General features: G+C 38.4%; 1 protein-coding gene across 2 annotated transcripts in view; it reads right to left on the bottom strand.

Moving 5' to 3' along the window:
- The window catches only part of LACC1 (laccase domain containing 1), a 66,930-nt gene that overhangs the window by 27,903 nt on the left and 15,315 nt on the right, over nt 1-23,712 (bottom strand). The window contains exons 7-8 of one of the 2 annotated variants that reach the window (XR_010937013.1): nt 22,418-22,554; nt 20,517-20,651 (exon numbers count right to left, since the gene is read on the bottom strand). The exons of the other annotated variant lie outside the window; for it this stretch is intronic. The gene's annotated coding sequence lies outside the window, so the exon portion shown is untranslated. Of the gene's footprint in view, nt 1-20,516; nt 20,652-22,417; nt 22,555-23,712 lie in introns of those variants that run through there. 2 annotated transcript variants of the gene reach the window in all.

The raw sequence follows: 23,712 nt of genomic DNA, 5'->3' as shown, positions 1-23,712 counted from the left end.
GAGAGAGAATATCCTCTGTGTTTCAATTTGTTGATAAAGTAGTGACTTTATGTCCCACTGAACAAAGAATGCAAATCTAATGGGCCATGCATGCTACAACTTCCACCCCTGTCAGGAAAATTTCTCAGCTTCAGTCTTAATTAGAAGCATAATTTTTTTTTTTGGAACAGATGATGCTGTCAGCAGGAAGGCAGAAGGTCCCACAGGGCACATCACGGGAATGTCTCTCCACCCAGGATTCACATAGCTCTGTCATCATATCTGAACTCTGCTGCCGCAGATGACCAGCCAACAAGGCTGGATGTGCAGACTTGTGAATGCTTTCAATTGAATTTTTGAGGAAAAGTTTACTTTGCAAACTAGTCAGCTCCCCTTTCTCCAATGCCACTAGTCTCTATGTCCAGTATTCCTTCCCTCAGGCCTCTCTCTGCCTTTATAAAGATCAGCAATTACTTTCAGCTTCAAGCAGGAGGCTGCCCCACAGGGGCCCTCCAGAGGCCATAAGTATGGGAGAAGGTGGGTGATTTACAGATCAACAGCTACCTGGCAGATACTGTGGGATACTTTGCTGTCAACACCAAAGGATTGACGAGCATAGTTCTGCTAGCCATAGAAAAATCTGTAAGAAAAAAAAAAGAGGGGAGCTTCTCTGGTGGTGCAGTGGTTGAGAGTCCGCCTGCCGATGCAGGGGACACGGGTTCGTGCCCCGGTCCGGGAAGATCCCACATGCCGCGGAGCGGCTAGGCCCATGAGCCATGGCCGCTGAGGCTGCGCGTCCGGAGCCTGTGCTCCGCAACGGGAGAGGCCACAACAGTGAGAGGCCCGCGTACCGCAAAAAAAAAGAGGAATTACAACCTCTCCTCCTCCTCTTGAAAAATCTGGTTGTTTCTTTCTTTCTCTTTGGTAGCTAATTCCATTTTTAGATGCCTATGAAAAAGACAGAAACATTCTTGCTTTGTGAATTCTGGTATTTCCTAACTCATACTGTCTGTGATCTGGCCAACATTAACAATGGACTGAATTCCCTGTGTTTGCAGTATTTCCTGGATCCCCAGGAGGGTCCACCTGTTAGATTCTACTGAGGACCACTTGAGGCTAAGTCAGGACATAGGTGCTCAGTCCACGTCACTCCTCTTGACTCTCAGCTGTACTGTTCACCTCTTCACCCTGTAATTGGCATACCTCTCTTCCCAACTTCCCAGTACTACCAAACTGCCACATTTCAGAAACTGAAATGCCAGAGTATCCTGAGGTCCCATGTTCATGGTTTTTGTTTTGTTTTGTTCCTATTTTTATCCCTCTGGTAGATTACTACAATGTTTTAGAGGGTAATTTTTTTTTTAATTTAATTTTTATTTATTTATTTTTGGCTGTGTTGGGTCTTCGTTTCTGTGCGAGGGCTTTCTCTAGTTGTGGCGAGCAGGGGCCACTCTTCATCGCGGTGCGTGGGCCTCTCACTGTCGCGGCCTCTCTTGTTGTAGAGCACAAGCTCCAGACACGCAGGCTCAGTAGTTGTGGCTCACGGGCCTAGTTGCTCCGTGGCATGTGGGATCTTCCCAGAACAGGGCTCGAACCCGTGTCCCCTGCATTGGCAGGCAGATTCTCAACAACTGCACCACCAGAGAAGCCCCTACTACAATGTTTTAGAATGGATTAACTGAATCTGTTTCATCCTGTAGCCTAAATTCAATTCACCTTAACAATCATTTGTGGAATCCTCGCTAAGGACAGATATGAAAGCTACAGAGGGTACATAAAAATTTAAGACATCGTTCACAATCTAATTGGGTAGATATTCAAGCACAAAAAGGAATGTAACACAAGATAGAGTAAGATAGGTATCTTAGGATACATAAAACATTGTTCCTTGATCATTGTACTGTTAGATGTTGGCCATCAGGAATGGGATACTGATGAGGAAAAGGGTGAACGACAGAAATCAGGAAGCCACACTATCAAACACCTTTGCAATAATTAAGTTCAAACCTGAATTCTGAGAGGGGCCTATGCTCCTTTGGCTTCACTGAAACCTTCTAAGTAGTACTATGTAGGTCAATCTGTTTTCAAGGTTTAAGTGTGAAGAAGCTGTTATTTAGTTTTTTAAAGACTTTATCTTTTAGAGCAGCTTTAGGTTTACAACAAAATTGAAAGGAAGGTACAGAGATTTCCCCTATATTCTCTGCCCAACATATGCACAGCCTCCCTCAATATCAATATCACTCACCAGAATGGTACTTTTTTTTTTTACCAAGGATGAACCTACATTGACACATCATAATCACCCACAGTCCATAGTTTACCTTAGGTTTCACTCTTGGTGTTATACCTTCTATGGATTTGGACAAATGTATAAGGACATATATCCATCACTATAATATTACACAGAGTACTTTCACTACCTTAAAAAAAAACAAACTATGCTCTGCCTATTCATTCCTCCCAACCACTTTTCATTTTATGGTCTACATAGTTTTACCTTTTCCAGAATGTCATTAGGTTGGAATCATACAGTATGTCACCTTTTCATATTGGCTTCTTTTACTTAGTAATATGCATTTAAGCTTCCTCTGTATCTTTCATGGCTTAATAGCTAATTTCTTTGTAGAACTGAATAATATTCGATTGGGTGTACCATAATTTATTTATCCATTCACCTACTAAAGGAAATCTTGGTTGCTTTCAAGTTTGGGAAATTATAAATAAAGCTACTATAGACATCTGTGTGGAGGTTTTTTATATGGACCTATGTTTTCAAATCATTTGGGTAAATACCAAGGAACACAATTGCTGGATTATATGTTTACTGGAGATGTATGTTTATTTTTGCAAGAAACCACCAAACTCTCTTCCAAAGTGGTTGTACCATTTTGTATTCCCACCAGCAATGTATAAGAATTCCTGTTGCTTCAAATCCTTGTCAGCATTTGGTATTGTCAGTGTTCCAGATTTTGGCCATTCTATTGGATATATAGTGGTATCTCATTGTTCTTTTAAAAGAAGCTGTAATTTTTATTTTTTTTATTTTAGAAAATAATGGTGGAATGTAAAAGTTGGAAGAGATGTCATAGGCCATCTGATCAAACCCTCCAGAAGAGGCTGAATTCCTTCCTTCAACAGAAACATTACTCATTCAGGAGAGACAGTCCAACATTTCTCGAAACAGACCCAGAAGTGATTTATTCACTTCCTCCTGACCCAGTAGCCTATTCTTTCTTCAGAAAACTCTGTTCATTTTTCTTACATCAAGAGAAAATCTGCTCCCCTGCAATCTCCCCCAGATGGACATATAAACCCTTCATTATGAAAGACTTCAGGTGTGGAAACAGGTATCATGATCCACCAGCCCTCTGTTGCCCACCTCACCCTTCCACACCATTCTCTTCTGCAGCTCAACATCACCAATTCCCTCAATAGGTATACCCTCAATTCTTTTATTTTGTTAGAATGTAAAAATAATCAATGACTATACTAGAAAATATATTAAAGCATAGAGTAACAACTCTAGAAGCATGTGGTCTAGTTAAAAAGATGAATGTATGATATGCACACTATAAGAGCACAAAAGAAGGGCACTGAATGAAATTAGGTGGCAATGACACTGAGCTGACTGACGATGAATGAGTAGAAGGATAAGAGGCAGATTCGGAGAAGACATTCTAGAAAAGATCTTGTGATGTTCAGAGCTTGCACCACAGCCCAGAAGTAGGAAAGTGCACAGTATTTAGATGATGATAGGCGTTCTTTTTGGTAAATAGTTTGTATGAAGGACTGGTAAAAGATGAAACTAGAGAGGTGTGTGGAAATCAGATTGTGAAGGGCCTTACCTGCAAAAGAAAATGTTATTTTTGTCCCCAAAGTTATAGGAATACATGTCATTAATGTGTTTAATCAAGGGAGCATTTTTGTTGCTGAAAGTTCACTCCACTGGCAGGTGGAAAAAGAAAGGAGCAACCTAGGATCAAGAAGAGATCAGTTAGGCTATTGCAGAGAAAGAAGTGACAAAAACCAGAGTGGCAGCAGTGTTGGAATGAAAGAGAGAAAAGGAAAATATATTTCAGAGATTGAATCACTGTGACCTGTAATTGATCGAAATTTAGTGGTGAACGTCTATTCAACATACTACTGAAGGTCTTGGAGCAATTAGGCAACAAAAAAAAAAGGCAGCCAAATCAGAAAGAGAAAAGTAAAATGATCTCTGTTTACAGATAACATGTTCCTATACACAGAAAATCTAAAAATTTCACCAAAAACAATCTTAGAACTAATAATGAATTCAGTATAGTTGCAGGATAGAAAAACACACAAAAACCAGTTGCGTTTCTATATACTAACAATGAACCATGCAAAAAGGAAGGTAAGAAAACAATCCCATTTGCAGTAGCATCAAAAAGCATAAAATACTTAAAATAAACTTCACCAAGTAGTTGGAAAAACTTGTACTCTGAAAACTGTAATACACTGAAGAAAGAAATTAAAGAAGAAATTTAAAATGCAAGTAAATGGAAAATATCCCATGTTCATGGATTGGAAGACTTAATATTGTTAAGATGCCCATACTACCCAAAGCAATCTACAGGGCTCAATACTATTCCCATCAAAATCCCAATGGCATTTTTTATAGAAAAAAAATTCTAAGATTCATATGAAATCACAAAAGACTTTGAATAGCCCAAAGCTACTTTGATCTTGAGATCTTGAGAAAGAAGAATAAAGCTGGAGGCATCCTAATTTCAAAATATATTACAGAGAGAACCTTCAAGATAGCAGAGGAGTAAGACATGGAGATCACCTTAATCCCCGCAAATACATCAAAAATAAATCTACATGTGGAACAACTCCTAATGAACACTAGCAGAAGACCTCAGACTTCCCAAAAGGCAAGAAAATCCCCACATACCTGGGTAGGGCAAGAGAAAAAAGAATAAACAGAGACAAAAGAATAGGGACAGGACCTGCACCTCTGGGAGGGAGCTGTGAAGGAGGAAAAGTTCCCACACACTAGGAAGACCATTCATGGACAGAGATGGGGGTTGGGCGGGAGGGACGATTCAGAGCCACGGAGGAGAGCGCAGCAATAGGGGTGCAGAGGGCAAAGTGGAGAGATTTCCGCACAGAGGATCAGTGCCGACCAGCACTCAACAGCCCGAGAGGCTTGTCTGCTCACCCGCCGGGGCACGTGGGGGCTGGGAGCTGAAGCTTGGGCTTCGGAGGTCAGATCCCAGGGAGAGGACTGGGGTTGCCTGTGTGAACACAGCCTGAAGGGGGCTAGTGCGCCATAGCTAGCTGGGAGGGAGTCCGGGGAAAATTCTGGACCTGCAGAAGAGGCAACAGACCATTGTTTTGGGGTGTGTGAGGAGAGAGGATTCCTTCCCTTTCTGCCCAGAAGAGGCAGAGCACCACCTAAATGAGTGCCAGAGAAGGCCGCAAGCCACAGCTATCAGCTCAGACACCAGAGACGGGCATGAAATGCTAATGCTGCTGCTGCTGCTGCCACCAAGAATCCTGTGTGCAAGCACAGGTCACTATCCACAGCCCCCACCCTGGGGAGCCTGTGCAGCCCGCCACTGCCAGGGTCCCGTGATCCAGGGACAACTTCCCCGGGAGAACACACAGTGCATCTCAGGCTGTTGCAACGTCGTGCCGGCCTCTGCCACTGGAGGCTCACCCTGCATTCCGATTATAACTACCGTACCCCTCCCTCCCCACAGCATGAGTGAACCAGAGCCCCCTAATCAGCCGCTGCTTTAACTCCATCCTGTCTGGGTGGGAACAGATGCCTGAGGGCAACCTACATGCAGAGGTTGGGCCAAAACCAAAGCTGAGCCCCAGGAGCTGTGCGAACAAAGAAGACAATGGGAAATCTCTCCCAACAGCCTCAGGAGCAGCAGATTAAATCCTCACAATAAACTTGATGTAACCTTCATCTGTGAAATACATGAATAGACAACGAATTGTCCCAAAATTGAGGTGGTGGACTGTGGGAGCAACAGTAGACTTGGGGTCGGCTGTCAATGACTGATTTGTTTCAGATTTTTATATTTAATCTTAGTACAGTTTTAGCACCTGTTATCATTGGTGGATTTGTTTATTGGTTTGGTTGCTCTCTTTTTTAATTTTAATTTAATAAATTTTTCTTTCTGTTTTCTCCCTTTCCTTCTGAGCTGTGTGGCTGACAGGGTCCTGGTGCTCTGGCCTGGTGTCAGCCCTGAGGCTCTGAGGTGGGAGAGCCGAGATCAGGACATTGGACCACCAGAGACATCCCAGCCCCATGTAATATCAATTGGTACGAGCTCTCCCAGAGATCTCCATCTCAACACTAAGACCCAGATCCACCCAACAGCCAGCAAGATCCAGTGCTGGATGCCCCATGACAGTCAACTAGCAAGACAGGAACGAATCCCACCCATTAGCAGACAGGCTGCCTAAAATCATACTAAGTTCACAGACACACCACCGGACATGGCCCTGCCCACCAGAAAGACAAGATCCAGCCTCATCCACCAGAACAGAGACACCAGTCCCCTCCACCAGGAAGCCTACACAACCCACTGAACCAACCTCACCCACTTGGGGCAGGCACCAAAAACAACAGAAACTATGAACGTGCAGCCTGTGAAAAGGAGACCCCAAACACAGTAAGTTAAGCAAAATGAGAAGACAGAGAAACACACAGCAGATGAAGGAGCAAGGTAAAAACCCACCAGACCAAATAAATGAACAGGATATAGGCAGTCTACCTGAAAAAGAATTCAGGATAATGATAGTTAATGTGACCCAGAATCTTGGAAATAGAATGGAGAATATACAAGAAACGTGTAACAAGGACCTAGAAGAACTAAAGAACAAACAAACAATGATGAACAACACAATAAATGAAATTAAAAATTATCTGGAAGGAATCAATAGAAGAATAACTGAGGCAGAAGAACGGATAAGTGACCCTGAAGATAAAATAGTGGAAATATCTACTGCAGAGCAGAATATGAAAAAAGAATGAAAAGAATTAAAGACACTCTCAGAGACCTCTGGAACAACTTTAAATGCACCAACATTCGAATTATAGGGGTCCCAGAAGAAGAGGAGAAAAAGAAGGGGACTGAGAAAATATTTAAAGAGATTATAGTTGAAAACTTCCCAAACATGGGAAAGAAAATAGGCAATCAAGTCCAAGAAGTGCATGGAGTCCCATATAGGATAAATCCAAGGAGAAACACACCAAGACACATATTAATCAAACTGTCAAATATTAAATACAAAGAAAAAATATTAAAAGCAGCGAGGGAAAAGCGACAAATAACATACAAGGGAATCCCCATAAGGTTAACAGCTGATCTTTTGGCAGAAACCCTGCAAGCCAGAGGGGAGTGGCTGGACATATTTAAAGTGATGAAAGGGAAAAAACTACAACAAACATTACTCTACCCAGCAAGGATCTCATTCAGATTTGACGGAGAAATTAAAACCTTTACAGACAGGCAAAAGTTAAGAGAATTCAGTACCATCAAAGCAGCTATACAACAAATACTAAAGGAACTTCTCTAGGCAGGAAACACAAGAGAAGGAAAAGACCTACAAAAACAAACCCAAAACAATTAAGAAAATGGTAATAGGAACATACATATCGATAATTATCTTAAGTGTAAATCGATTAAATGCTCCAGCCAAAAGACATAGACTGGCTGAATGGATACAAAAATAAGACCCGTATATATGCTGTCTACAAGAGACCCGCTTCAGACCTAGGGATACATACAGACTGAAGGTGAAGGGATGGAAAAAGATATTCCATGCAAATGGAAGTCAAAAGAAAGCTGGAGTAGCAATTCTCATATCAGACAAAATAGACTTTAAAATAAAGACTATTAAAAGAGACAAAGAAGGACACTACATAATGATAAAGGGATCAATCCAAGACGAAGATATAACAATTGTAAATATTTATGCACCCAACATAGAAGCACCTCAATACATAAGGCAAATGCTAACAGCCATGAAAGGGGAAATCGACAGTAACATAACAATAGTAGGGGACTGTAACACCCCACTTTCACCAATGGACAGATCATCCAAAATGAAAATAAATAAGGAAACACAAGCTTTAAATGACACATTAAAGAAGATGGACTTAATTGATACTTATAGGACATTCTATCCAAAAACAACAGAATGATATTTCTTCTCAAAGTGCTCATGGAACATTCTCCAGGACAGATCATATCTTGGGCCACAAAACAAGCCATGGTAAATTTAAGAAAATTGAAATCATATCAAGTATATTTTCTGACAACAACGCTATGAGACTAGATATCAATTACAGGAAAAGAACTGTAAAAAATACAAACACATGGAGGCTAAACAATACCCTACTAAATAGCCAAGAGATCACTGAAGAAATGAAAGAGGAATTCAAAAAATACCCAGAAACTAATAACAACAAAAACACAACGACCCAAAGCCTACGGGACTCAGCAAAAGCAGTTCTAAGAGGGAAGTTATAGCAATACAAATCCTACCTCAAAAAACAAGAAACATCTCAAATGAAGAGCCTAACCAAGAGCAATTAGAGAAAGAAAAACAAAAAACCCCAAAGTCAGCAGAAGGAAAGAAATCATAAAGATCAGATCAGATATAAATGAAAAAGAAATGAAGGAAACAATAGCAAAGATCAATAAAACTAAAAGCTGGTTCTCAAAGAAGATAAACAAAATTGATAAACCATTAGCCAGACTCATCAAGAAAAAAAGGGAGAAGACTCAAATCAACAGAATTAGAAATGAAAAAAGAGAAGTAACAACTGACACTGCAGAAATACAAACGATCATGAGAGATTATTACAAGCAACTATATGCCAATAAAATAGACAACCTGGAAGAAATGGACAAATTCTTAGAAAACCACAACTTCCGAGACTGAACCAGGAAGAAATGGAAAATATAAACAGATCGATCACAAGTAATGAAATTGAAACTGTGATTAAAAAATCTTCCAACAAAGAAAAGTCCAGGACTAGATGGCTTCACAGGCGAATTCTATCAAACATTTAGAGAAGAGCTAACACCTATCCTTCTCAAACTCTTTCAAAATATAGCAGAGGGAGGAATACTCCAAAACTCATTCTACAAGGCCACCATCACCCTGATACCAAAACCAAACAAAGATGTCACAAAAAAAGAAAACTCCTGGCCAATATCACTAAGAAGCATAGATGCAAAACTCAACAAATACTAGCAAACAGAATCCAACAGCACATTAAAAGGATCATACACCATGATCACGTGGAGTTTATCCCAGGAATGCAAGGATTCTTCAATATATGAAGATCAATCAATGTGATACACCACAAATTGATGTATAACAAATTGATGTATAAAAACCATATGATCATCTCAATAGATGCAGAAAAAACTTGCGACAAAGTTCAACACCTATTTATGATAAAAACTCTCCAGAAAGTGGGCATAGAGGGAACTTACCTCAACATAATAAAGGCCATATATGACAAACCTACAGCCAACAACATTCTCAATGGTGAAAAACTGAAACCATTTCGTCTAAGATCAGGAACAAGACAAAGTTGCCCACTCTCACCACTATTATTCAACATAGTTTTGGAAGTTTTAGCCATAGCAATCAGAGAAGAAAAAGAAATAAAAGGAATCTAAATTGGAAAAGAAGAAGTAAAACTGTCACTGTTTGCAGATGACATGATACTATACTTAGAGAATCCTAAAGATATTACCAGAAAACTACTAGAATGAATTTGGTAAAGTAGCAGGACACAAAATTAATACACAGAAATCTCTTGCATTCCTATATACTAATGATGAATAATCTGAAAGAGAAATGAAGGAAACACTCCCATTTACCACTGCAACAAAAAGAATAAAATACCTAGGAATAAACCTACCTAAGGAGACAAAAGACCTGTATGCAGAAAACTATAAGACACTGATGAAAGAAATTAAAGATAATACAAACAGATGGAGAAATATACTATGTTCTTGGATTGGAAGAATCAATATTGTGAAAATGACTATACTACCCAAAACATTCTACAGATTCAATACAATCCCTATCAAACTACCAATGACATTTTTCACAGAACTAGAACAAAATATTTCACAATTTGTGTGGAAACACAAAAGACCCCGAATAGCCAAAGTAACCTTGAGAAAGAAAAATGGAACTGGAGGAATCAGGCTCTCTGACTTCAGACTATACTACAAAGCTACAGTAATCAAGACAGTATGGTACTGGCACAAAAACAGAAATATAGATCAATGGAACAGGATAGAAAGCCCAGAGATAAACCCATGCACATATGGTCACCTTATTTTTGATAAAGGAGGCAAGAATATACAATGGAGAAAAGCCACCCTCTTCAATAAGTGGTGCTGGGAAAACTGGACAGCTACATGTAAAAGAATGAAATTATAATAGTCCCTAACACCATACACAAAAATAAACTCAAAATGGATTAAAGACCTAAATATAAGGCCAGACACTATAAATCTCTTAGAGGAAAACATAGGCAGAACACTCTATGACATAAATCACAGCAAGATCCTTTTTGACCCACCTCCTGGAGAAATGGAAATAAAAAGAAAAATAAACAAATGGGACCTAATGAAACTTAAAAGCTTTTGCACAGCAAAGGAAACCATAAACAAGACGAAAAGACAACCCTCAGAATGGGAGAAAATATTCGTAAATGAAGCAACTGACAAAGAATTAATCTCCAAAATATAGAAGCAGCTCATGCAGTTCAATATCAAAAAAACAAACAATCCAATCCAAAAATGGGAAAAAGACCTAAATAGACATTTCTCCAAAGAAGATATACAGATTGCCAAGAAACACATGAAAGGACGCTCAACATCAGTAATCATTAGAGAAATGCAAATCAAAACTACAATGAGTTATCACCTCTCCCTGATGGTCAGAATGGCCATCATCAAAAAATCTACAATCAGTGCTGGAGAGGGTGTGGAGAAAAGGGAACTGTTGGTGGGAATGTAAATTTATACAGCCACTACGGAGAACATTATGGAGGTTCCTTAAAAAACTAAAAATAGAACTACTATATGACCCAGCAATCTCACTACTGGGCATATACCCTGAGAAAACCATAATTCAAAAAGAGACATGTACCACAGTGTTCATTGCAGCACTAGTTACAATAGCCAGGACATGGAAGCAGCCTAAGTGTCCATCGACAGATGAATGGATAAAGAAGATGTGGCACATATATACAATGGATTACTACTCAGCCATATAAAGAAATGAAACTGAACTATTTGTAGTGAGGTGGATGGACCTAGAGTCTGTCATACAGAGTGAAGCAAGTCAGAAAGGGAAAAATAAATACCGTATGCTAATGCATATATATGGAATCTAAGAAAAAAAAAAGAAAAAAAGGTCATGAAGAACCTAGGGGCAAGATGGGAATAAAGACACAGACCTACTAGAGAATGGACTTGAGGATATGGGGAGGGGGAAGGGTAAGCTGTGACAAAGTGAGAGAGTGGCATGGACATATATACACCACCAAACGTAAAATAGGTAGCTAGTGGGGAGTAGCCGCATAGCACAGGGAGATCAGGTCGGTGCTTTGTGACCACCTAGAGGGGTGGCATAGGGAGGTTTGGAGGGAGGCGCAAGAGGGAGGGGATATGGGAACATATGTGTACATGCAGCTGATTCACTTTGTCATACAGCACAAACTAACACAACATTGTAAAGCAATTATACTCCAATAAAGATGTTTAAAAATATATATTACAAAGCTACAATCATTAAAATAATATGATACTAGAAGAGAAAGACCATCTGAATAATGAGTAGAAAAAAGTACAAAAAGGGAAAGGTACAGAATAGGTGTTGGTCCAAAGGAAAGAAAAGTCCAACCACTATAAAATAATCAAATTATATCTAAAGATGTCCAAGTAAACTAGAAGCCTTCACCACAAGAACAATAAGTCTCCTTCACGGGAAAGAAAAGCACTAGCACACCAATTCAATTCCCCAAAATAAAGGGAAGAAAGATATTTTTAAAAAACAGGTCACAATAATGTTCAGCTGAGTCATACTTATAATAAAGGATGTAATAATTGAGAGAAATCTAATAGTCTGCCTTTAAACAAAAAGGGTAAACAAGTAATTCAATCTCTATGGAAGAGAAAAATGGCAGAATTTTTAAAAAAGAAAGGATCCCATTTCCAAAAGATGTTAGTACAAGTTACATAGGTTTTCTGTAGGACTTAATGTTTTTTACAACCATAATCCTGCAAGCCATGGGAATAGTAAAGAATTTAATCATTTAACTAGGCAATTGACTATTGAAGCAGTTTGGTTTTACCAAAAGAAAGAAAAAAATAGACATAATCTTGGAAACTTTTGCCAGTTCAACATTTTTTATAATGAGCCAAACAAATTACCTTCTAGCTAGAAGAAAACTGTGTGAAATTCAGATGGAGAAAAATCAAGTTGGTGTCAAGGAAATGCTTGAATTGATCAATTCCAGCCCTTACAAGCAGGCTGAGGAAAATTTCAAACATAGTCATGAGGTAATGTCCATTATTGGCAGAGAAATAGGCTGTGTGTTCCCATCTCAAATTGTTCTAACTCTTCAATTTACCCTTTTCCAAATAATTTATTCCATAAGGCGAGAATGTTTACCTTCTGATCCAAAGGAAGAGGGCCAATACATTTTTCCATCCACTTGTCTTTTTAAAAATAAGACAAAAAAGAAAAATAATAAAAAGAAAATGTATCAATTCCTAATAGACCCTAATAGCTAGATAGTAATAATGGATAGATCCTAATAGACCTAATTCCTTCTACTAGGGGCCTGCTCACATAGGTTCATAGACAAAACATTCTAAAACCTCACCCTTCTGTTGTGTAAACAAATATCCCCTCCAGAGACAGAAATAACTGATATCTTGTTTCTATATCAAACACACATGTGGGAATAGCTCCTAAAACTCTCTAAGGATATTTGCCCACTGTAAATAAAACATTTTCTGAGTATCTAGACCTGCAGTTGAGGGACTTTTTTTTCTTGTCATTATTTTCCAGATTCCACCAGAGGTCTATTGAAAGTGTTTTCTAGCAGATTCAGCAGTGAAGGCTACCTGAAGAATAGGCCCAACTCAGCTCCGATGCTCCACCATCAAGGTGGGAAAGCAACATCTGCAGCTTTGCTGCAGGGTCTCTGTTGGTGTAAGAAACTCTCAATACTGAGACAGACTTTCAATACTAAGCTTCCATGGAAGGTCTTCCTCTAGTGCTGACAAACTTGGGAATCGTGAAAGGAGGGAACACTGAAGTAACAAAACATTGGCGTTCAGTATTATGCTAATTGGAACTGAAATAAACCCAAATACCAGACCTCAAGTAGCCGATATGAAACTCACTACAAGAAATGAACAAAACGCAAACATCCTCCAGTGTAAAATGATGGCACAGAAACATTGTTCTGATTCACCAAGCTTTCTAATCCTTTCTAGTCTTTATAATTATCCCAGTTCTTGCCTGAGCATTAAATGTACTCATTAAATTTCTCTCTGTTAGGCTACAGAAAATTAAGCCTTAGTGGGTGGGTTTGTTTTTGTGCCCTTCACATTCCCCAAAAGTTTTGTTTCAAAATCTAAAACTCTATTAATCCACACTAGTAGCCACTAGAATCCTGTCCTATCTTGGACTCTTCGAATGACTTATTACTGTACTCAAGTGAAGCGCATATTTTTTATTTCCTGTTCTAGTTTAGTTTCTCTTTCTTAACATGGGAACAATTAGTAGCGTACCTATAATTTTTCTTAACAGAGTTATGGTAAATGTTCTGCAAAAATTAGCTCACAGATATTTTTTCTGAACAAATATGAAGAGCCATTTCATATTGGAACTGTTATGACACACTTAATAAACGCTGATATAGAAGATTATAGTAATAGCTTCATAGTGGCTAACAGAGCTGAAAGTTGTAATTATACATACACTCCAGCCCTCGGGATACCATATTACTGTCCACAATCCTTTTAACTTCTCAGGAATGGACGACCTGATGATCCATTCGGTTTTGCCTTTATCATCAAAATAGTTTATATCAACAAAAATTCAATCCACTAAAAGGCTATGGACTGTGACTCAGATATTTTAAAAACTGACCAAAGTATCATCCAGTGGACATCTCAGATTCCTACTAGCCCAGGATACGTATGCAAATCTAACTCACTATTTAATATTATAAATGTTATTTTGATGGGCAATCTAAGTCAATGGGTAAAAAGAGTAGAATTATAAAGCAGGACAAAGCATATGTAATCCAGTTTACATCCATTATCGTGGGGCCCAATTCACCAAGATGCTAGCTTTTTGCTACTTAAGGTTACAAGGATTCCAGCCTCCAGTGAGGTATTGGACTGGATCACCTCTGCATTCACTTTCTGAGAAAGGTTGTATAGAATGACAGGAAGGGTTTAGGTTTTAACTCCCTATCCCCGTGTTGGATTTCAGTTTTGTCTGTGGTATCATACTGAACAAATCATTTAATCCTGAGTCTTGGTTTCTAATGTATGAAGTGGGAACAATAAAGCAAGCTTGGAGAATTGTAAATGCTTTTGTTGCATTCGTTCCATGACATTTTGATTTGTTCACAGTTCTGTCCTGGAGCTTCTTGAGGGCAGGGACTGTGTCTTATCCATCTCTAAATCTTAAATGCCCAACAAATACCCAGCAAATGAAAGACACTCAATAAATGAACTATGACCTCTCAGAAACATTTGTCACAATAATAATGACTTCCCATTCAGCAGCAATGCCTCTTTTTTTTTATTATTTTTAATTTTTTGAGAAACCTCCACACTGTTTTCCATAGTGCCTGCACCAATTTACAATCTCACCAACAATACACAGGGGTTCCCTTTTTTCCACATCCTCGCCAACACCTGTTATTTCTTGTCTTTTTGATAATAGCCATTTTGACAGTGTGAGGTGATAGCTCATTGAGGTTTTGATTCGTATTTCCCTGATGATTAGTGATGTTGATTAGTGATGTCATTTCCTATTCCCTTTCCCTGCTTCTTGTTTTTTCACAGCACTTACTCTTTAGCAGTGACTTTATATTATAGATCTATTAATTTATTTGTTTATTGTATCCCTCTTGACTAGAATGCCCTTCATGAGGGCAGAAATTTGATCTTGTTACCTGCTGCATCTCCAGCACCCAGGAAAAAGTCTGGTATGGTATATATTAGGTACTCAATAAATATTTGTTGAGTGAATAATTAATGTCCAAATTCACTCTTTTGAATTATTCAATATCCATTTATTTTATGTAACAGTACCAGGCAAGCAACAGCTTTAGATCTCAGGGTGGGATTACACATGCTGCCTGCATTACTTACCACCCAGCATGCTGGGATGGAGGAGGTTGAGCCAAGGGGCACCACAAAAGGGGGGCTGGGGAGTGGCGGCAATTCTAAATTTCATCCAAACCAGAGAATGGCAAACCCAGTGCAGCCCACTGCAGTTGTTGGTATTAGAGTAGGGAAACAACGGGATGGGAGAGCCTTAGCATAAGGGCACGGCTTCCTACTATCAGGAGAAGAGTAGAGACCACAGGACTCCAAATAGCGAACAAGGTTATCTGGGGAAATTGTCAGATGTACTGGAGCAGAAGAAAATTTGCAAAGCTCACAAGAGATCTATCACCTTAATGGTTGATTCCTTGATTCCAGTGCAGGATCATGGCTGCCTACTGGTTTGACTGATGCTCAATCCAGTATAAGGCATGGGGATGGGCTGGGACAGGTATTGTGGGGATTGTGCAAAGACAAATAAAATCTCTATCTTCAAAGTGGCTGGAGACTTATGGGAGATGATAAGACACAGCTAATAGAAGTAAGAGCATTACATAATATGTATGTGCTCAGTGGAGCCGTGGAGTCATAGCAAGTTATGTCTGTAAAGGAGGCTATTTCTGGATTGTGTTTAAATATAGAACTAGTCTCTTGGGTAAAAGAAGAACAATTTACCAGTTGCAAATCAGTTCATCTGCAAAAATGTAGGCTTTAAATAGAATTCATTTCTCTGTGTCCCTCTATTTCTAAATTGCTATCATTCTTAATTCATATACATGTAACCCTGTATACATACACATATATACGTAGATAATAAAACCTCATTAATTGGACTTTGCTAATTTGGGATTTATAATCAACCATCAGAGTGAGGCTAGTTTAATTTTAATTTTGCTCTATCAGTAATATTAGTAGCTTGTCCAACAAACAGTGTAAACAAATTATAAAAGGAATGTTCACCAACTTTAAAGAGCAAACTGTTTTCAAATACAAAATTTCAAACACAAATAGCTGAAGTGGAGTCAGACACTTAGACTAATGTTTTGATACACTTCTTACAGATCCCTGAGCTAAGGCCCCCTGGAGAGAAGGAGGTTGACACACAAGGTCCCTGACCCTCACCTCACCTCAGAGCATCAGGAGTCAGAGCTTGACTTGACTTAAAGAAGAAGCCAAAGGAATTATCTCAGAAGAAATGTGACCTCGCCACTTATCCCTGGAGCCTCTACTGTACTTCTTGCTCTGGTGGTAAAAAGTCCTTGTGAAAAATGTGTAATAGAAAAGATGTATTCTTTTTTTAATAGGTTATTACATAAAATTCATTCATTTATAAAGATTTATCAGATGGCTACTATGCAGGAGGCACGATTATATATCCACCTTACATTATGGATTTTTCAGTACCATGCGTTTATCTATCCACAGTTCTTGAAAATATGCTAGAAGAATATCTCAATATCTCAAAAGACTGCATGTATACCTCACAGGAAAATGGGAATCTTACCCAAAATAGAAAGTAAGGTGACTAGGGAATCCTAAAACTTAGCAAAAGCTTTTAGGACTAAGGTCAGAAAAGCTGGGACGAAGTGAGAGAGAGGCATGTACATATATACACTACCAAATGTAAAATAGATAGCTAGTGGGAAGCAGCCTCATAGCACAGGGAGATCATCTCGGTGCTTTGTGACCACCTAGAGGGGTGGGATGGCAAAGGTGGGAGGGAGACACAAGAGGGAGGAGATATGGGGATATGTGTATATGTATAGTTGATTCACTTTGTTATAAAGCAGAAACTAACACACCATTGTAAAGCAATTATACTCCAGTAAAGATGTTAAAAAATAATAAATAAAAATAAAAAAATTTAAAAAAGAAAAGCTAAAATTCAGAATGAGATGGAAATGGGAAAAAGTCAGGAAGGGAATGAAAAAAAAAACCTTGGAAACCACACAACTAGAAATTTTCATTATACCTTAGAAAAATGATCACAAAGTGAAGAGGAGCTGGATATAGGAAGGCAGAAATATGAGTCACACCACCTAGCAGCCTCTCTCTGTGGCTGAGTTGAAAGACTAATCAAGATAGGCCATGGTCCTCCATCTCCCTTGGACACGTTGAGGTTATTTCCAATTTGATTCCTTTCCTAAGGCTGCTCTCCTCACTCAGTGTCTGACTTTCAGATACTGTTCATTCTTCAGAGCTTTGCTGCAGTTCCAGCCTCTTCTCAGCACAGCCCTCTCTGTCCAAAATGACAGCCACTTTCTGGATGCACCACGAGCCCTTACACCAACACAGTTTACCACTAAGCGGCTCTTCACTGGGTGTTGAGTGCTTCGTCTGGATTAGTCTGCAGATTCCTAACTAGCAGGACTCATACCTTAAACCTTTTAATAATGTATGAACTTCCTTATGAGAAAAGTCTTACAAGAGATAAAAAATTAAATCATCTTAAATTTATACATTTAATGACTTGTGTTTATTAAAAAGAATAATACTGTAGGAAGTGAACCTGTCTTGGAAAGTTTGGAATATGTGTTCCACAAGACCCATTCACTTAACTCCTAAAATATTTTTGACTGCATATTGATTAGATTGATGTGAGGTAGTAGGAGATGTTTCTTTACGGAGACTTTTCATTCTAACCTGTGTGTTAATAATGTATGAAGTTGATTAGTGCAAATAATCAGATAATATGTCCCGAAGTAGACTCGAGACATTCATTACCACCACCACCTAAAAACTGCTCAGCCTCCTGTATCCTCTATCCTGCTTAATGACATCACCACTCACCCAGTGACCTAAATCAGGGTACCAGTGGTTACCCAGCACTCTTCTTACTCTCATATTTGATTCCTCATCAAATTCTGTTGAATCTCTCTGATTCATCCCTGCGTCTCCTTCAGACAGCTTCTTCCTTGGTTCGGGCCTTAGTTTCTCCACCCAGGCTCTATGGTCATTTCCTAACTGGTTACCTTATATCTGGTCTCACCTCTCTCCAATCCATGCCACATACAGCTGCAGATGATCTTTCTAAAATGCAAATGTTTGTGTCATCCCCCTTTTTAAATATTAAAATGACTCTTAATGTCTAAAGCATAAAGTCCTAACTTTTTTGCGTGTCATTCAAAGGGCCTCATAATCTGATCCCTGCCTTTCTTTTTCATACCAACTTTAAGCATTTGCCTACATACATCGTACCTTCTACCTATGCTAAAATTGTCAGACTTTGAAATACCATGCCATTCCATCTCACTATGTAAAACCATCTTTAACTCTGTATCCATTTACACTGTTTGAGTTAACTTCAGTCCTAACCCAGGGGCCAATTTCTTTCTTGACCATCTCTACAAGGCTGATACTTTTGTCACCACTGTGCCTGGTAAATGCTTTCAATGTATTTGTTCATACACCCATTTTACCAACTAGATATCCTCTACCCTCAGAAGAGTAAGGAGGAACACAGCAGTATGTGGAGAGAGTATGTAGTTTGGGACTTCATATATTACCAGTCACCATAATGACTACTGCAGTGTTTGCTGAACATGGGTGAGTCAGTGATGAAAGAGTTTAAAGGAGGAATTTCAGGGAAAGAGAACATCAGGAGCAAAGGCTCAGAAGCAGCAGTGAAATTGCAGGAGGCTGAGACCAGACCAGGGTGTTTTTACCCTGACACTTCTAAATTGGAGATATTTATGAAGGGGTTATAGGTAAACGAAGAAGCCAGTTTGAACAAGCAGTGACTCAATAAGTAAAACATGAAATGAAACAAAAATAACTCAAAGATTTCTGCCTGGGAGGCTGGAAGATTGGCTGCACCTTCGCAGAACATGATAAACCTGGATTACACATTCAGACAAGTTCTCACCACCTGAATTTGAAAAAATGTCTAAGAGGAAAAACTGAATGGTTACCTACAAATTACTTACAAATATCCTTGCCAGTCTGAGGGTTTACGCCACCTGGTGGCAGTATACCCAATTTTAGATTCTATTTAAAGTGGTATAAACTCTCCAAATTTGTAGGTACCTGCAAATCCTAGCACAGTGTCAGGTATGAAGCAGTTACTCAGGCATTTTTTGTTGAACAAATGAATGAGCTAAATGTATAAATCAATTATTAAATGAGGCAAAGCTCTGTGGTGAAAAGAGCTCTGACCTGAAGTTCGAAGGTCAAGTGAGTAGGTGTCCGGTTCCATACTATTAACTGCGGGGTGACCTAAGAAAGTCACCAGATCTCTGGGTCTCAGTGTTGGTGTCTGTAGAATCTCTAAGTAGGGCCAGAAGAGAAGATACATATCAGTACTAAAAGTACAGAAAGATTCATTGGGGATGGCTGAATTTTGTTTTGTATTGTTTTTAATTGAAATATTTAGTTGATTTACAATATTTTAGTTTCAAGTGTACACCATAGTGATTCAAAATTTTTACAGATTATACTCCATTTAAAGTTATTATAAAATATTGACTATATTCTCTGTTGTACAATATATCCTTGTAGCTTATTTATTTTATACATAGTAGTTTGTACCTCTTAATCCCCTACCCCTATCTTGCCCCTCCCCCCTTCCCTCTCCCCACCAGTAACCACTAGTTTGTCCTCTTTATCTGTGAGTCTGTCTCTTTTGTTATATTCATTCGTTCACCTTATTTTTTAGATTCCACATATGACTGATATCGTATGATATTTGTCTTTGTCTTACTTCACTTAGTATGATAATCTAAATCCACCTATGTTGCTGCTAATGACATTATTTCATTCTTTTTATGGCTGAGTAGTATTCCATTGTATATACGCACCACATCTCCTTTACCCATTCATGGATAAAGTATTCCATTGTATATATGTACCACATCTCCTTTATCCATTCATGGATGGACATTTGGGTTGCTTCCATATCTTGGCTATTGTGAATAGTGCTGCTATGGACACTGGGGTGCATGTATGTTTTCAAATTAGTGTTTTTGTTTCCTTTGGATATAAATAAATTATTGAATAAATAATAAGGGGAGGAGAGTAGATAAATCTGTGCAGAAAATTTTCCAATTATTTATGTAGATACTCTCCCTTCACAGAGGTGGAACATAATTCCCTACTAAGTATAGCTGTGTACACACCACCAAAGAGTATAAAGCATGGAAAGGAGGAATGAAAGAGTGACTTTATCATGGAGAAACCTGACAAACACTACCTCAGCAAGGTGATCAATGGTGCTAAGTCATGCTGATTAGTACTTACCCTTGACATGACTTCACCTCCGCAGTCTTCTTCCCCAATATCCATAATTCAAGTCTATTCAATAGAAACACATCAGAGAAATCCCAGTTGAGGGGCATTCTACAAAATACCTAACGAGTATTCCTCAAAGCTGCTGAGGTCATGAAAAAATAAGGAAAGCTTGAGAAACTGTCACAGCCAAGAGGAGCTTAAGGAGATATGATGGCTAAATGTAATGTGGTGTCCTGGATAGGATCCTGGAACAGAACAAAGGACTCGAAAACAAAGGAAATCTGAATAAGGTATGAATTTTAGTTAACAATATTGTATCAATATTGGTTCATTAATTGCAACAAATGTACCAAACTAACGTAAGATGTTAGTAATAGGGAAAAGTGGGGTTTTTACAATTTTACAATGCTAAAACTATGCTAAAATAAAGATTGTTTTTAAAAAAAGAAAGCACGAGCCAAACCTCCCATCACACTCAGCACCATGTGGAGATTCAAGGAAACGTCAAAATATTATTAAGTACCTTTTGGAAAATTAGACAGCCAAGGATATGTGAAAGAAAAAGGAGGTTTTCAATCCAGGAAAGAGAAAGATAAAATACGGTTTAGGCACAGTTAGATATAATTTTTTCTTTTGAAAAAAGTATAGTTCATTAAAATACATAGAAAAAATAGAAAATATAGAAAAATACAGAAAAGCAGAAAGGGGAAACAAAAGTTTTCATAATCTCACCATCTAATGCAACTACTATTACTACTATTTTATTTTCAATTTTTAAAAAATATATAAAGTTTTGTGGGTTTTCTCATGTTGTAACCACACTTAATATACAATTTAATTTGGAAGTTTTTCCCCCTCTTAACTTGAAGATAAATCTTACACAGAGCTAGTTAATTAGTATTATTCTGCATTTTGGACAATTAAGTCAAGTGAAAGGGAACTACAGGACTTCCCAAGACTCAATGAATCTCCTAAATCTGCTCTCCTTATCTAGGATGTAGTACAGAACCAGAGAGCATGTATACTATGTTATATAGGAGCTTAATGATGTGTCTCTTGATTTCACTGTGAAGGAGATGTGGTATTTAAGAAACAAAATGGAAAAGGGGAAAAATTCACTGTCAGGCAAGAGCCACAGAAATGAGAGGTGGGGAACTAAGAGTGTTGGGGTCAGAAAATAGTTTAGGGGAAAATAGAAGGGGCATGTGTGTGTTTAAGGAATAATTATAAAATGGCATGGATTGAGAAGAGCACAAGAGATCATCTATTTTGCAAATGTGTGGCCTGTGAACATATTGGGAGAAGAATGTGGTTAAGAGTAAATGGTAGGAAGTATTAACATTATTAAATTCTCTGTAGGTAGGAGCTTGAATTCAGGCAATATTGTTTCTTAAGATTTGATACAATGACAATTTTCCAAATAAAAGTTTGATGTCTTAATTTCAGTTAGACTGAGGGAACTAGAAACAGTAAACATTCTCGAGTACACATTGCCACCCAGTGGATGAATGTACATGATGCACAAATCATATGCAAAGGAAAAGACAAAGGAAGACTGTGAGAGGTTATCACCATGATGCTAGTGTTAAAACTTTACGTTCAGTGATATCATATGTGATCCAAACCTGAATCACACCACTCATTCAGAAAGCCAGACTAGATTTTAATACACATTTTTCAAAGTATTCTGGTAAATATTATGAAAGGCTTTCAGCAATGAAAGAAAAATATTGAGTGTGCTTACCACCACATTAGATACTAAAGTTTCATTAACGCTAATAAAACTTATGTTCATGAATTTCCAATAGGACAAGTCAGAGATACTTAACTCGTCATATGGCAGAAAGAGGGCTGTCAAGGCAGAGATTCGAGATTCCAGTCTTAACTCCCCAGGGTGCTAAAAGCTTTGACGTGAAATCAGAGATGAATTACATCCTTGGCATAATAATTTTGAGTCTCCCTTCATCTGAAGGCAAATAAAAAATATGAGATTAGGGATACACAGAGACAATGGGTGAAGTTGGGTCATTTAAATACGTATTGAGGCCATGTTTATATAGGGATTTCCTAGTGGTTCAACTTGGAGGGGCATAGCAATATTCTCTTGGAGTAACTCAGTAAGAATCTTCTGGTATTCTACAGACAAGTCTAAATTTATATACTGTCTTTCCTAAAAAGAAAAATAAAATTTATGCAATTGGCATGACATTGAATGTCTAAGGAAAACTAGTCTGGGGCTTTGGTTTTTGCTATGTTTATGCAGTATCCTAAATAGAGGTTTATCCATTCACTTTTGAACACCTCTCAATAGGGAACCCACGAACTAATGTGCTTCTTTCTTGGATCTGGGATTTATCAATCTAATCCTACTTATGGGCTAATAAATTAGTCTATCACCAGTACTGGCAGAAGATGTGAGATGACTGAGTTAGAGACAAAAGATTTCATTATTCATAGTTAACAAGTAGGATAAACATCTTATCTGAGTTAGTTCCCTTCCCTCCAAGTCCCATGGGGGCACCAAAGAGGGGCTCAGGTGTATTGTATGCACATAGTAGGTTTTTGTCCTAGGTTAAGAACACTGAGCTTGGGGAATTCACTTTTATAATAAGTGGTAAGCAAGTCTGCCTTTTCTCCAAAATGGTATCTTAACCTATCCCTCAAGATTGCTTGCTGTAAACACAACCCTGATAAATGTCCTGGAAAAAAAAGAGCAAACAGGGCCTTGCTGGAGTACTTAAGGCCCATGGCAGATAGTCTTTCTCAACATTCATACTAATCCAAAATCAGTCTTCCTATAATTTCCACTAATTTGTTCTATTTTTTTCTATTCCATCAGCATTCTGTACTTCAAATATCTATGGTGTGTTGTTTAAATTCCACTGAGACTTCTTTTCTCCAAGCTAATCATTTCTAGTCCCTTTGACCCATCCCTCCCATAATCTGGCTTTGGGCCCCCTCACCATTAGTATTGCTTTTCTCTGACCTTGTTTAAGGGGTACTTCCCAAAAATGTACTACAATACCCCAAGTATGGTCTAATCAATTTAGAACAGAATAGAAACATTGCTTTGCTCATCCTAGAAGTATATTTCTATATGGCAACCTGGGATCTCATGAGGTTT

This window comes from Pseudorca crassidens, chromosome 18, assembly GCF_039906515.1.
Source record: "Pseudorca crassidens isolate mPseCra1 chromosome 18, mPseCra1.hap1, whole genome shotgun sequence".
NCBI lineage: Eukaryota > Metazoa > Chordata > Mammalia > Artiodactyla > Delphinidae > Pseudorca > Pseudorca crassidens.
The sequence above is the reverse complement of the archived record's forward strand: the minus strand, read 5'-3'. Positions and strand labels throughout refer to the sequence as shown.